The 14,825-nt window shown below is 37.8% G+C and overlaps 1 pseudogene; it reads right to left on the reverse strand.

The window, feature by feature from the left end:
* LOC129246981 (spectrin alpha chain, non-erythrocytic 1-like) overlaps positions 1 to 14,537 on the reverse strand; it is a 38,435-nt pseudogene extending 23,898 nt beyond the window's left edge.
* Positions 14,538 to 14,825: the final 288 nt, after the last annotated feature.

Below are 14,825 nucleotides of genomic sequence, written 5' to 3' on the forward strand. Positions count from 1 at the left end.
AAAGGTCAATCTCCTTCAACCTAATTGCACTCTGAGCATCAATGGATTTAACTTGCAGATCCACAGGAAGTAAGTGCAGAATAACGTTGAGCACAGCAGTGGGACATGTTCGTCAAGCACCAGGTATGTCCACACATGCAGTTCTCTGCACTCTCTCTAGTTTAGTGGTGTTGTAGCCTTTCTGAAGAGCTACCCACCAAACTAGGCAACTGATGTCAAGATTGCCAGAACCACTAAGTTGTACATCTAAAGTACGACACGTGGCTTGAGTCGCCATTTTTTGCCGAACATAGATTTACAGGCGTAGAAAGCTATATAGGTCTTCTTAACTCGATTTTCTATGTGCAGCTTCCAGTGGGGCTTGGGGTCAAGTATTACACCAAGGTAACTGACTTCCGATGAGAGAGTACTCGCGATGTCTATATTTCACTTATTTATTATTATTGATTTATTAATATCTAACAAAACAGTTTCTTAGCCGATGACATTTAAAACATGAGAAAGGGAAAAGAAGTTAAATAGTAAGAATTTTTTCATTTATTTTTCTTCCATTTACATTGCAACTAACATAGTTAACACTAAATAAACTAACGAGCAATTTTCTTTTGTTGTTGATCATACTTTACACAAGACTTGAAAAGGATTTGATTACTGCAAGAGGTGGTGAGGCTTTTTGCGTTTGAACCTTTCAAACCATTTGTGTTGGATGGTGCTTCTATGCCGAGATCGCATTTAATATGCGTACATACCAGGGCGCGTTAGTAACGCATCACAAGACTTTCTGCTGGAACCTTTGGACTTGAAGTATGTTGCTGGAACTTGAGCAACGTCGTAGTTGGATTCCATACGACCAAATTGGTTTTAGCAATTGGTTGTAGAGAAAGTATTTTATTGTAAGTAAATAAATAGGCCCATACCAGTACATGTTCTGAATTTAATATCAAGTTCTTCTCTCTTCTTCTTTACGTGAGCACTGCATATGAGTTTGATACCAAGAGTCATATTCAGATATTTAGACTTGTTATGATACGGGACTTGCACTCCATTGATATATAGTAGAAGATATCTCATTTTATTGTATGTGAAGCAATAGTTTTGATAAAATGGGTAGGACCGATATGATAATACATCGTGTATTGGCTTTACTGGCTTGTTTTCCAGAATATCTTCTTCTTAATTGGCGCGATAACCGCTTACGCGATTTTGGCCGAGTTTAACAAAGCGCGCCAGTCGTTTCTTTCTCGTGCTAACCGGCGCCAATTGGACACACCAAGTGAAGCCAAGTCCTTCTCCACCTGATCTTTTCAACGCAGAGGAGGCCTTCCTCTTCCTCTACTACCAGCAGCTGGTACCGCATCGAATACTTTCAAAGCCGGAGCGTTTGTATCCATTCGTACGACATGACCCAGCCAACGAAGCCGCTGGATCTTTATTCGCTGCGCTATGTCTATGGCGTTGTAAAGTTCATACAGCTCATCGTTCCATCGTCTACGATATTCGCCGTTGCCAACGTGCAAAGGTTCAAACATTTTGCGCAGAATCTTTCTCTCGAACACTCCAAGCGTCGCTTCATCGGATGTTGTCATCGTCCAAGCTTCTGCGCCATACGTTATGACGGGCATGATGAGTGTCTTGTAGAGTGTTAGTTTTATCCGTCGAGAGAGGACTTTACTGCTCAGTTGCCTACTTAGTCCAAAGTAGCACTTGTTGGTAAGAGAGATTCTACGTTGGATTTCAAGGCTAACATTGTTATCGCTGTTAATGCCGGTTCCTAAATAAACGAAGTCTTTTACAACCTCGAAATTATAACTGTCAACAGTGGCGTGGGTGCCTATACGCGAGTGCGCCGACTGTTTGTTTGATGACAGGAGGTACTTTGTTTTGTCTTCGTTCACCACCAAACCCATTCGCTTTGCCTCTTTATCCAGTTTGGAGAAGGCAGAACTAACAGCGTGGTTGTTAAAGCCGATGATGTCAATATCAGCGGCATACGCCAACAATTGTACGCTCTTATTATATAAAATATTGTGCCTGAGCGATTAAGTTCTGCGGCTCGTACGATGCTCTCGAACATCAGGTTAAAGAAGTCACACGACAGCGAGTCATCTTATCTGAAACCTCGTTTGGTATCAAATGGCTCGGAGAGGTCCTTCCCAATTCTGACGGCGGTGCTGGTGTTGAGCCACGTCATCTTACATAGCCGTATTAGTTTTGCGGGGATACCAAATTCAGACATCGCGGCTTACAGATAACTCCTTTCCGTACTGTCGAATGCAGCTTTGAAGTCGACGAAAATATGGTGTGTGTCGATTCTCCTTTCATGGGTCTTTTCCAAGATTTGGCTTATTGTGAATATTTGGCCGATGGTAGACTTTCCAGGTCTGAAGCCACACTGATAAGGTCCAATCAGTTGATTGACGGTGGGCTTCAGTATTCACACAATACGCTCGCTAGAACCTTATAGGCGATATTTAGAAGACTAATCCCGCGGTAATTGGCACAAATTGCAGGATCGCCCTTCTTATGGATTGGGCAGAGCACACTTAAATTCCAATCGGCAGGCATGCTTTCATCCGACCATATTTTGCATAGGAGCTGATGCAAGCACCTTACCAGCTCCTCGCCGCCGTGTTTGAATAGCTCAGCCGGCAGTCCGTCGGTTTTCCGGTACATAGGAATGTGCTTAAATGTTAATATTAGCATTTGAAACTTTGGTTAATTTAGTTAGAGAAGTTGGTGGGTGCTGGTTTGGAATTTGCTTAGTGATAAGGTTAAAGCCAGGTGACTTTTGGACTTAAATTTGACGATCCCATTTCAGCCGCTCTTGATACGTCGTATGGCTTGAATATATTTTCGAGGTATTCAGAGAAGGTATTAACTTTTTTAATACTGGTTTTTCCCCATGTGATATCTGATTTTCTTATCGATGGATTTTGTGTAGCTGGTTGTGAATATCTTTTCGCATATTTCCAAAGGGAGTAATTAGTGCTGCGTTGGAGTGGGGATAAAAAAATTAAGGTATTGGAGGAAAGAGACAAAAATAGATGCAGTAAACAGAAAAAGAGAAATAGTACTTAACAATTGGTGAAATGATTCCGTAACGCGTTTTTAAAACGCAGCGTGTTTCTTAGTATTTTCCAGCTTGTATGGCAGACTATTTCAAAGGCAAATAGCGAAAACAAAAACTCGTCATTCAGATATTGATGACTTAAATTTAGCATATAAGAGCTGAGATAATCCGATTAACTTGATGGGATGTAGCTCTGCCTGAGTTAGTCAAGTTCGTTTGATATGAATATTTCGTGCACCTTAGTAAGACCTCTCAGATTTAATAAATTTTCGAAAGGAAGAGAATATATTTTATGCGCTTATAGTAAAATTTGCCTTATGACATACCCTGTGATCAGAAAGTATCGGAAATGTTTAAATAAAACAAAACGGAGTTGAATTTCAGGCAAATTTATTCTATATCCTTCAAAATATGACCCGTCGGAGATAATAGATATGTGCCAACGCTTAACCCAGTTCTCCATGAACCCCTGGTAGGACGACGAAGGAATGGCCTTCAGCTCCTTCGTCGCATTCTCTCTGATCTCCTCTATCGACTGAAATCTCCTTCCACGAAGTGGTAACTTGAACTTGGTAAACAAAAAGAAGTCGCATGGGGCCATATCAGGTGAATACGGTGCTTGCACTGTGGTATTTAGATACTTGGTGTTTAGTCAAATAATCCAGCCCAATTCGGGCTCGGTGCGATGGCGCGTTATCATCATGCGAAATCCAAGAATTGTTTGCGCACATTTCTGGCCGTCTTCAAACGGATTAAATAGTGACAGATGTGTGTCCTACAGTCCTATCCACATAAGAAAAATATGGACCGGTTCCCATGTGCGCGGTTCATTTAAACTAAAAATTCCCGGTATTTTCGATCATAGCGTATGTCTAGCAATTTCGTTATATAACAGAATCAGTTTTTATTGCAAGTACTATCACAGCGAGGGTAGTTGAGTCATGTAAATCCAGGCTGAACTGTGTCGGTAGACATGATATCCTGATGCTAGCATGTGTCCCGGGACACGTGGGTATCGCGGGTAATGAGATCTCTGACTTTAGCTAAGATGGGCTCTTAGGTCAACTTATTTGGCCGGAGCCCGTTTAGCCATTCCCCGCTGAAGCTATCAAGGCCACGGTTAGCAAACTAGTTACTTCAACCCACAAATGAGCTTAGCAAACTGAGAGAAGCTGCAGATGGACAAAACTGTATATTTTTCCAAAAACACCCTCCTTAGGTGAATAAGGCAATTTTGGAGTGTTAACTAAAATGGACAATAGATACGATTTTAGGGATATTTCCCGCGTGTATATTTTTTCAAGGACATTTTTTTAATAGATAGGAAATATTTTCCATATTATCAAATTGGTGGTTACCAACACGATCTCACCCCACCCAGCGACAAACAACTCAACTTTAAACTCAAATAAATGAACGATTTACAGGTTTATATATTATACTATGTTACATACTGCAAACATATGCTTATGAAATATAGATGACGTACACACATGCACATATATTTATCAAATTTGAACAAATTTCATTACAAATTTCATTACACAAAATTTTGAAACATTTCATCGATTGGTTATCGCAATTAATTAACTGTTTTCCTAATTTTCAGGTTAAATAAATACGCAAATAATTGCAAGGTGAGTGAACTTTAACGCATTAAGCAGCTTATATTAGGTGTAGGTACTTACTCGTATATACGAGGTGTGCTCAAAAAGTATCGCGAATTTTGAATGTTTGCAGGTTACGCATATTCGAATTTCGCCTTTTTTGGGGCTATATGTTGGTACTCATGTCTCTCACTCATGCCGACGAGTTCGGCCATTTTGAATGTTTAGTTAATTGTTGATAGCTGCTTTGCTTGCACGTGTTTCAGCTGGTCTTCGATTTTAACCTATTCACAAGGATGGATCAAAGAACCTGTTAAAATGTTGGGCGAAAAACGAAATTAAGTGCGCGGATGCATTCCGAATGTTGACTGTGTCGTACGGAGAAACTACTTTGGACCAAAGCAACGGTTATCGGTGGTACAAAATGTTCTCAGAAGGCCGAGAAGGTGGGAACCACGAAAAGCGTGCCGGACGCTCGAGCACTTCAACAACAGTCTGAAATATTGATGAAGTGAAAAAAATTGTATTGGCCAATCGTCGAATCACCGTTAAAGAAGTTGCTGAGGACCTAGACATATTGATTGGCTCGCGCCATTCGATTTTTTAATGATTTAGGCATGAGACGGGTCACCGCAAAATTCGCACCAAAACTGCTCAATTTCGACCAAAAGCGGCACCGCATGAACATTGCTAATGAGATGTTGGACTCTGTCAGCGACGACCCAAATTTGCTCCAGAGGGTCATAACTGGTGACGAATCGCGGGTTTATAGTTATGTCGTGGAAACCAAATAGACTTTCCTTTTCGAAAAACCCCACAAAAAGTAGTCTAGTGGAGTTGAATCGCATGAACTAGGTGACCTGTTTATGTTATAATTTCGTGAAATTAATCGACCGGGAAACTTAGATCGCAATAATGCAATATTTTCCCGTGTTTTATGGCTTATGCATCCATCCTGTTGCAAATAAAAATTGTCTAAATGTTTAAAAATGTATATTCCTTCAAGGCACAAGAAATCTTCAATAAATTGTCTTGAGCGATGCTCATCATCACCATCATTATTATAACTGATATCGAAATACGGTTCCACGATATTGAAATCTTATAGAGTTTATGCAATTACAATGCATTAATATGTTTCCCAGGCCACAAGAAAATATATTCTTCATTTACTTCAATAGTTTCGTAATCCAAAAAATCTAAATCTTGAGAAAAAAGGCTTCACAATTTTCAATTTACTATGAAGTAAATAAGCGATATTTTCTGATTTTTTTATTTAAAATAATTTTTCAACATATCAGTGACATATATTTCTAAATATTTTTGGAAACTTTTCATTCAAAAATTTTAGAAATTCAGTAACTAGGGTCTTGAGACTTCTGTGAAAAAAATATCATTGGCATTGGCAGAGTAACTCTCGATAGATTCAGTGTACATTTCAAATATATATATATATATATATATTTTTGTTAGTTGATACATAGTATAATATACAAATCTCGTGCTTAAATGAAGAAAAAATAGTAGTTAGAGTTTTAATCTTTGACAAGTTGCGTATAAGAGGGTACTACTTTTGGCATAATTTACTCCCAGTATAGCATTGAAAATTAGTTGCGTTAAAAATATGATTCGCTCAAACACTAGTATTAAAATCTGTTCATTATTTAAGTAAAAAACAAACGAGATAACCAACATCAAAAATGATTTTTTGAGAAAAAAACGATAGAATCGGAACGCACCAGTTCACTTCCCTATGCAACTTTCCGCTTTAATTTTAGTTGATTTTGGTAGAATATTTAAGACTGAGGGTTTTATATCACACCCAACCACCCACCTATCTTCTTATACTCTGGATTCAATATTCTTAAACACTAAATTCTCCAAAGAAAAAATCTATTCCAGAGCATTTAAAATATAAATAAAGGTACAACAAGACCATCGGAGAGCGACGCAGTTGTGAGGTTTCAAACGTAGTTCCTCCACGGTAGCCAAGGTTAACGGCCTTAACGTTGCAGCGACTGGAACCGGTGGTTTGCAACAGTCGGAACGGAAGGCGCAATTAACATTAGGGTGGCTAAACATTTATTAGACTTTAGGGTGTGGCCTAAACAGTACCATAAATCTGTACTTACCGGCATATACCTATGAAATGAGACTTTGAGCTATTAGTCCATAGATGTCGCTACGAGTATTTTTAAACTTTCCTAAATATCTTGTTTTTTTCGTCTGTCATCTGTCAACAATATTCAGTTCATTGTTTGTTACGTTTCATACAGCAATGTCGCTCTTAAAATGTCGAATTTCGACTACGATTTGCCGGTTTTGTGTGTTTTCTGGGATCAGCGTGGTATGATATTAAAACCAGGTGAAACAGTTGACGGTGCACGCTACCAACGATAATGAACAGCGATTTGAACAGCGCTATACACCGAAAACGCCCAGAATATGCCGATCGGCGTCACAAAGTAATTTTTCTTGATGACAATGCATCGCCACATGCATCGCCACATCGAACAAGAGCGACCCGGGAATTGGTGGAGACTTACGATTGGGAACCCTGGTGCATGCGGCCTACTCACCAGACTTGGCGGCTTCCGATTATCATTTGTTTGCATCGATGGGTCACGCACTTTCCGAGCAGCGCTTCAATTCTCACGAAGAAGCCAAAAAATGGCTCGATGATTGGTTTGCGGCCAAAGACGGCCAATTTTTTTGGCGCGGCATCCACAAATTACCTGAGAGTTGGGAAAAATGTGTCGCTAGCGATTGCTATTATTTTGAAGATTAAATTTACAACCATTTTTTGATAATAAACGTTTGAAATTAAAAAAAAAAGTCTCATTTCATAGCTAAGAAAACGATATTATTCTTTATGTTGGACCACAAGTATAATATAGGAAATCAGCTTTTACTCAGCAGAACAGTTTTAAACTCAAACCTTGCTAAATATTTGCTTTCACATCACGATGTCCAAAAAAGGGTATACACTAGGGGTATCACTCCTGTAATCCCGAAGTCTCGAAAATACCGGGATATCTTTTAATAATCCCAGGATCGCAAACAATTTGTAAATACGGAATTACAATAAAATCTTTTCCATTTTCAAGAAAGTTACTTTAATTTGAAAACATTTGAAGAATTCAACAGCGTCGAACGTCTGACGTTTTCTCTTTTTTCAAACGAATCCTAATAGCACACATACATACATATACTCGTAAACTGAAGTATGATTTTTGTACAATGCCATTTTTGGCTACAATTAAGAAAGAGCTCAAAATTATACTTTTTGTTTTATAGTATGAGTATTTTTGGAATGAGGATTTACTTGCACTTGCACCCTTTTTGGATATTTGATATAGTTTTATGTCGCCTCCGATATGGCAGAAATCCACGTGAAGGTTTTCCATTGCTTGTCTAGGGGTAGCCGCTATTAAAAAAAATGTATTCGATCATTCCATGAAATTTTCGTTCTTGTACGTATATTAAAACAAACTTTTTTTCTAAACAAAACATAATTCTTAAATGAATGCTTTGCCAGGTAAAAACTTTTCGTATAAAATTAGTCATACCATTTTTTGAATTATTTTTTTAACGAATAAAAGAAATCATTTTGAATGATGGATCTGTTTGTGTACTTGACCTGTTTAGTTCACACGTGTCAAATGTGACTGACGTATGACGCCGTTTGCAAAAATTAAAAATTTGTCCAATAGGCTGACTAATTTTGCGCCACATTGTATAAACAACTCGAGACAGCAAAAAGCCATTGCTAATAACAGACTTTGTTACCGTGAAAAACCAACAGAAGGGATTAATAATTTCAATAAATATTTACTGATGATAACATTATTGGTCCAGTATGTAAGAAACGTACACGCTGTTATTAACTACCGATGGATAGATGCCAAATTGACTCTTTCCTAATTTCAATTTGAATTTTTATATCTTTTGCACTTACATATTGAATTTCCACCTACACTAATTATATATATACAAATACTAGCGGCCCCGACAGACTTCGTTCTGTTAAATAGATTTTGAATGTGGCAGTTTTTATTTTGACCTTAAGACGTTTTTTTTCTGCTGGCCTTCACACACCGCCTTATCATTATGGTGACGATTCTGTTCAGGAGCATTAAAGAAACAAGTCAGCTCGGGTGACCTAAATATCTTCGCTTCCACGAACTTTGGCCACCCTTTTGGGACCCACTAAAAACCCCGACTGGGATGTTTGCCAGAGCGCTTCAAACTAAGAGGGGAACTTAAGGTTCAAACCTAATTGAAAAATAATCTAAAGGGATAGTGCGAACCTAAAAGTGATAGATATTTATAAAGTGGGTGCTTCAATGGCAAAACATAGAGATAATTAATTATTTATTATTATTATTATTAACATAGGGTTAATAACCGATTGATCATTCCGACGATGTAAAACAATATCACGGGATTCCAAGTTTTCTCCAACTACAACGATGGCAACTTATTCAATAGTTGGTGCATTAAAACGCCTTGCATGTTGGCCAACAGGTGTTTTATCAGCTCTGATTACAGTTTTATCAGCTGTGATTATCAGATGGCATCAGATCCAGTGCAGTTGTAAACAACACAATCAATTGACTGTGCTCATGAAATAAAGTTTGTAATTGTTCTACAATAGACCTCTTTAGTGAATTGTTATGTGAACAACGCATATGAATTTTTTGTGGTAAATTGCTCATGAAATAAATTTGCAGGAATTTGCAATTGCTGTCTGATACTGGTAACAATAAATTAAAAAAAAAATTATTTTCCAAATTTAAATAATATTTGTTTCTAAAAAGTATACATATCTGCCTCCTAATTTGAATCACAAAATAATAATTGATATGCTTAGGTATGTCAATATGTAATAATTAGTTGTAACTAATATCCACCATCGAATAATTATATTGTGTTTCAAAATAATAAAAGTGTTGCTAATACTGAATCACGAAATAATATTATGACTAAGTAATATATTATATTTCTTGGGAATTAGGGAACTGAAGGTTAATGATACACCTTTACTTAGTTAACAGGAAATTTTGTTCACTAAAATGATAATAATTAACTGCTATAATAAATAAGAAATGGTTAAATTTCAAGGGCCGATGTTGAATGTGAACCACACCTAAACGTCAACGACATTAATGGACTTTTCTCGTTGAGGTTATTTGAAAGAAAAGATGTACGTCGATAAGCCAGCAACAATTCAAGAGCTAAAGGATGAGATCATTCGGCACATTAACGGCATAGAACCTCAATTATGCCTCAGCGTCATCGAAAATTTGAATTTAAAGAAGAATTGTATTTTATTCAACAGCGGCCCTTAAAACTTAACCACCCTTTAGATAAGAAACTATTTGCATTTGGTGGTGTCCCGCCGAGGCCGCGGCGTCCATTTGGCCGATATTTGAACTATACCAGTATAATCATAATAAAGAAAAATGATAATAGTTTCCTAAAAAAATTTTATTTTATTCAAAATCAACACCGGCCCTTAAAACTTAACCACCCTTTACATGCCTTAAAAGTTGGCATGAAATTTTCCCGAACCACGTTTGTTGCCCCAAATGACGTCATATGAAAACAATTATTATACTTCTGCTCAAATATGAACGAGACTTCATCAATAAAACGGTCCGCGGATGACATATGGCAAAAATAAATTTTTTGTTGGATGGTAGGACTGTTATAAGCTTACATGGCAAATTTCAGCGTGATATGTCACATAGTTTGTTTTCTGTGCTACTGTAAACAAGTCAATCTCGAGTGTGTTTTTCGAATTTAACGATGGAAATTCAAGTTGAACAAAGAATTTGTTTGAAATTTTGTTATTCCAACAAAATTTCGGCTTCAGATGCTTTAAAAATGTTGCAGACAACCTATGGGGACTCTGCTCTATCGCGTGCACGTGTTTTCCAGTGGTACAAATCGTTCAAAGAGGACCGTACATCGGTTGAAAACTTGCCTCATGAACGTCGTCCAGCAACATCAGTAAACGACGAAAACATCGGAAAAGTAAAGGAAATTGTGCTTGAAAATCGCCGTGTGACCGAAAGAGAGATAGCTAGTGAGCTGAACATATCAAATGGATCCGTTCATACTATTATTCATGATGTCATTGTTGAATTTTCTCCAAAAAGAACAACGCACAACTGTCGCTAAGGAAATGCTCGCCATGACTGATACGGACATCCGGCACATCATAGTTGGTGACGAGACTTGGGTTTATGAGAATGACGTCGAAACAGCCCAACAATCGTCGGAATGGCGCTCCCCGGAGGAGCCGAAACCCAAAAAACCACGCCAAAGTCGCTCAAAAATTAGAGTTATGCTGACTGCTTTTTTCGATTACGAAGGTGTGGTGCACTCGGAGTTCCTTCCGCAAGGCCGATCGGTTAACGCTGAATATTATTTAGACGTTTTAAAGCGTTTGCGCGAGAACATTCGTCTTAAAAGGAAGGAATTGTGGGACAACAAGTCATGGTTCTTGCATCACGATAATGCACCAGCTCACACATCACGTCTTGTTCGCGATTATTTGAATTAATATCGTTCCGCAAGCACCGTATTCACCTGATATGGCTCCATGTGACTTTTTCCTGTTTCCCAAGCTCAAGTTGCCGCTCCGTGGAAAACATTTTGAGACAATTGAAGTCATAAAAGGGATTTCGAAGAAGGAACTGAAATCCATACCGAAATCGGCCTTCCAGAAATGCTATGATGATTGGAAAAAACGTTGGCATATGTGTATCGTCTCCAATGGTGATTACTTTGAAGGAGATAAAATAAAAATTGAACAATAATTAACCGTTTGTAATTTCTAAGAATAACTCAAAGGCAAAGAAGTTGGATATTTGACAAAAAGTGTATGGAATCTTGTCCTATTCCGGAAACCAATAAGTACAATGGCTATGGTGGTGGTGATCCAATGGCATCAATTTCACTTTCCCATTTGCGCAACACAATTGGCTTCATTTTTGTATTTCAACGCCTTACAATGAGAGCAAACCAAGTTCATAGGTCCAATAGTAACACATTGGTAGTTACTGTAGTCAATTGACAAATCGTAATTGAAAGCAGCTCGATTCAAACTTCCGCGATTATTAGTTGAATCTCTCGCTCTCGCTTCCTGCGTCCGTGATATATGAATTCTTTCACGTTCATTTCGGTCGTCACGTGCTTGTGCAGTATGATTATATCGGTAATTAGTTTGGTTTGTAGCATTTCGGGTTCTTCTACCTAAATTACTTATCGGCTTATAGGAGGCATATCGAATATACTTACCTAAATTATGTCACATGAAATAAATATTAATCACAGCTATTAAAACACTTTGCACAAAACACGATGTAAAACAATCAAAATTAATTATTAAAGATAATAAACGCTTTTTAACGCGGTTCGATTGACAGATGCAACGTCGTGAAAACCAATGTAATTTATGTCGCGTTCTGAAACTAAAACAAAAGAAAGAATATTGCGAGGCCAATCAAATCTATAGCTCTTACATTTTTTGACTTTTCAATTTGATCGGGTTCACGATATTATCACTTTTGTGTAAACGCGTTAGATCCTCCAACGCGAACGCGCACACACACAACTCTACATTTAGTTAGAAAATATTTGTATGGGAAATAAGGACTGTTTTAGGGGTTCCCCGGAAATTATGCGAATTTTTCTCGCCGTAAAGACCATCTTTGGACTTCAAGGAACATTTTAAAAAAAGAATTGTTAAGATTGGTCCATGCATTGTTGAGTTATGCGCTTACCAACACATTTTGCGATTCATTTTTATATTATAAGTATATATTTTTTTGTAATAAAAATTAATTGTTTTTGTTTTATAAATACTTTTGTAACATGGATTTCATCACTACTTCTTTCGTCACTACTTCTTTCGCTTCTCTTAAAAGTTGTTGAAACTATCTCTAAATTTACCATGCATGCGACCATTTTTACTCATTTTTTTGTTTTTTTGCACGCATTTCTAAGGAACGTATCTGCCACGTACAAACAGAGTAGGATATACTTCCGATTACTTACACTTGCTTTGTGAAGTAGAAAAAATATATTTAGTAGTAGATATTGATTTTGCATATTTTTGTGAATTTTTGTTCAAATTTTCTTATATTAATTACTACTTTGAAAAGCATCTTTTATATGAATTTTTATTTCCTGTGTATGTTTTTCTGAATCAGATGGTTTTCTAAATGCGATGAAAACATGTATTGCTTCAAGATTTGTCTGGTTTAGTAACTATGGTGTAGTGTGAAATTATGTCTCAAGGTGAACCCCGCGACTAGTCCAGGAATCACAAGTCTACCATAAAAATCACTCTTAATGCCGAACTCAAAATTTTGCGCTATAATTAGCATCCCTAGGGTATACCTTCATTGCGTGACATGGGTGAGAGAAGGATAACCGATAAATTTGTTATTATTATATTATTTTTATTATATTTTCTATAATGAAAGATTTTTAAATAATTATTATAATATACAATTTATTCTAAATAGGTAATTGATATATTTTCTTACTTTTACTCTAGCATTTAATTTGTATTACTATTATTTACTACATTACATTTTTAAGCTCCTTTCGCTAATTAAAAATCCTTTCTTCTGATTCATATCTGCAATTATTAATCCTGTATTGCGGCCGTAATTTTTGCACATAAAATTTGTGCTATGAAATAACTCACATTTTCCTTACTTACTTAAAAATATGTAGATCTACATGTTCATATGCAGGTATTTTCTTTTGTTTCGCATTGCAGCCACATACTTCAGCTTCAGGATATTTTAAATGTGATAACTTTTCTGCATAGCGCTCCCAATACAACAAAAGTTAGAAGAACAGCGTAGCGCATCTTAGGTACCAATCACTGCATCAAATTTCTTCACTACTCCATGTCACATTTCGCACTTCACTACCCCTTCATTTAGTCACCACAGCATCGCAAACCTTCTTTTCACCTCACACCATGCCTCACAACTTATTTGGGCTACTTTTCTATGTCTGCTTCAGTGAATGCCACTGCTTTTCAGTACAGGAATTTCGGTATGTATGTGTGTGTGGGTTTGATTAGCATTCCCAGTTTACAGCAGTAGTACCTGAAACCACTTCTCGAAGTACTTCCAGTCCTTCCATTGGCAGTTAGCAGGCCCTGCGCTCTCCCTTCTTTCTTATGTGAGATGATCCACTGGGTAAGGCCTTATAACTTTGTTTCTCTAAGAAGGGCTTCCATACAGTCTAACCAAGGCACATTAACCAGGTGGTAGCAGTAGATGAGAAACAAAAAGAATGTGTTTTGGTTTAGCTTTCGGTACCCACAGTGGCAAAATCTATAAACAAATATTGCCAATTAGAGTATTTATAAGAGTGTACAATTGTTAGCGTATGCCGATGATATCGACATCATCGGCCTTAACAACCGCGCTGTTAGTTCTGCCTTCTCCAAACTGGATAAAGAGGCAAAGCGAATGGGTCTGGTGGGGAACGAAAACAAAGCGAAGTACCTCCTGCCTTCAAACAAACAGTCGGCGCACTCGTGTATCAGCACCCACGTCACTGTTGACAGTTATAATTTAGAGGTTGTAAAAGACTTCGTTTATTTAGGAACCATCATTAACACCGATAACAATGTCAGCCTTGAAATCCAACGTAGAATCTCTATTGCCAACAAGTGCTACTTTGGACTAAGTAGGCAACTGAGTAGGAAAGTCCTCTCTCGACGAACAAAACAACACTCTACAAGACTCAATCAATTCAGTTGATCTAATACTGATATTTACTATTACCTGTTCAATAAACCCTGAGACTTACCTGAGTGACATTGCAGGAAACTGCGAAGCCGACGAGCTGGCCAGACAGGGGACCTGTGAGGCAATGTGCCCGCGAAAGGAGAGGATCGGGATCCCCTTGACAACCTGCGCTCTACTTCTGGAAGGATGGGCTATGCACCAACTCAGCGAACGCTGGGCAAGTACACGAACGTGTAGAGTCGCGAAGTCCTTCTGGCCACGTTTGGATAGGGGGCGTTCGAGGGATATCCTGGGGATGACAAAATGTCATCTCTCAAATTTCGTGGGCATCATCACGGGGCACTGTCCGCGAGGTACACA

Source organism: Anastrepha obliqua, chromosome 1 (assembly GCF_027943255.1).
Source record: "Anastrepha obliqua isolate idAnaObli1 chromosome 1, idAnaObli1_1.0, whole genome shotgun sequence".
Classification (NCBI taxonomy): domain Eukaryota; kingdom Metazoa; phylum Arthropoda; class Insecta; order Diptera; family Tephritidae; genus Anastrepha; species Anastrepha obliqua.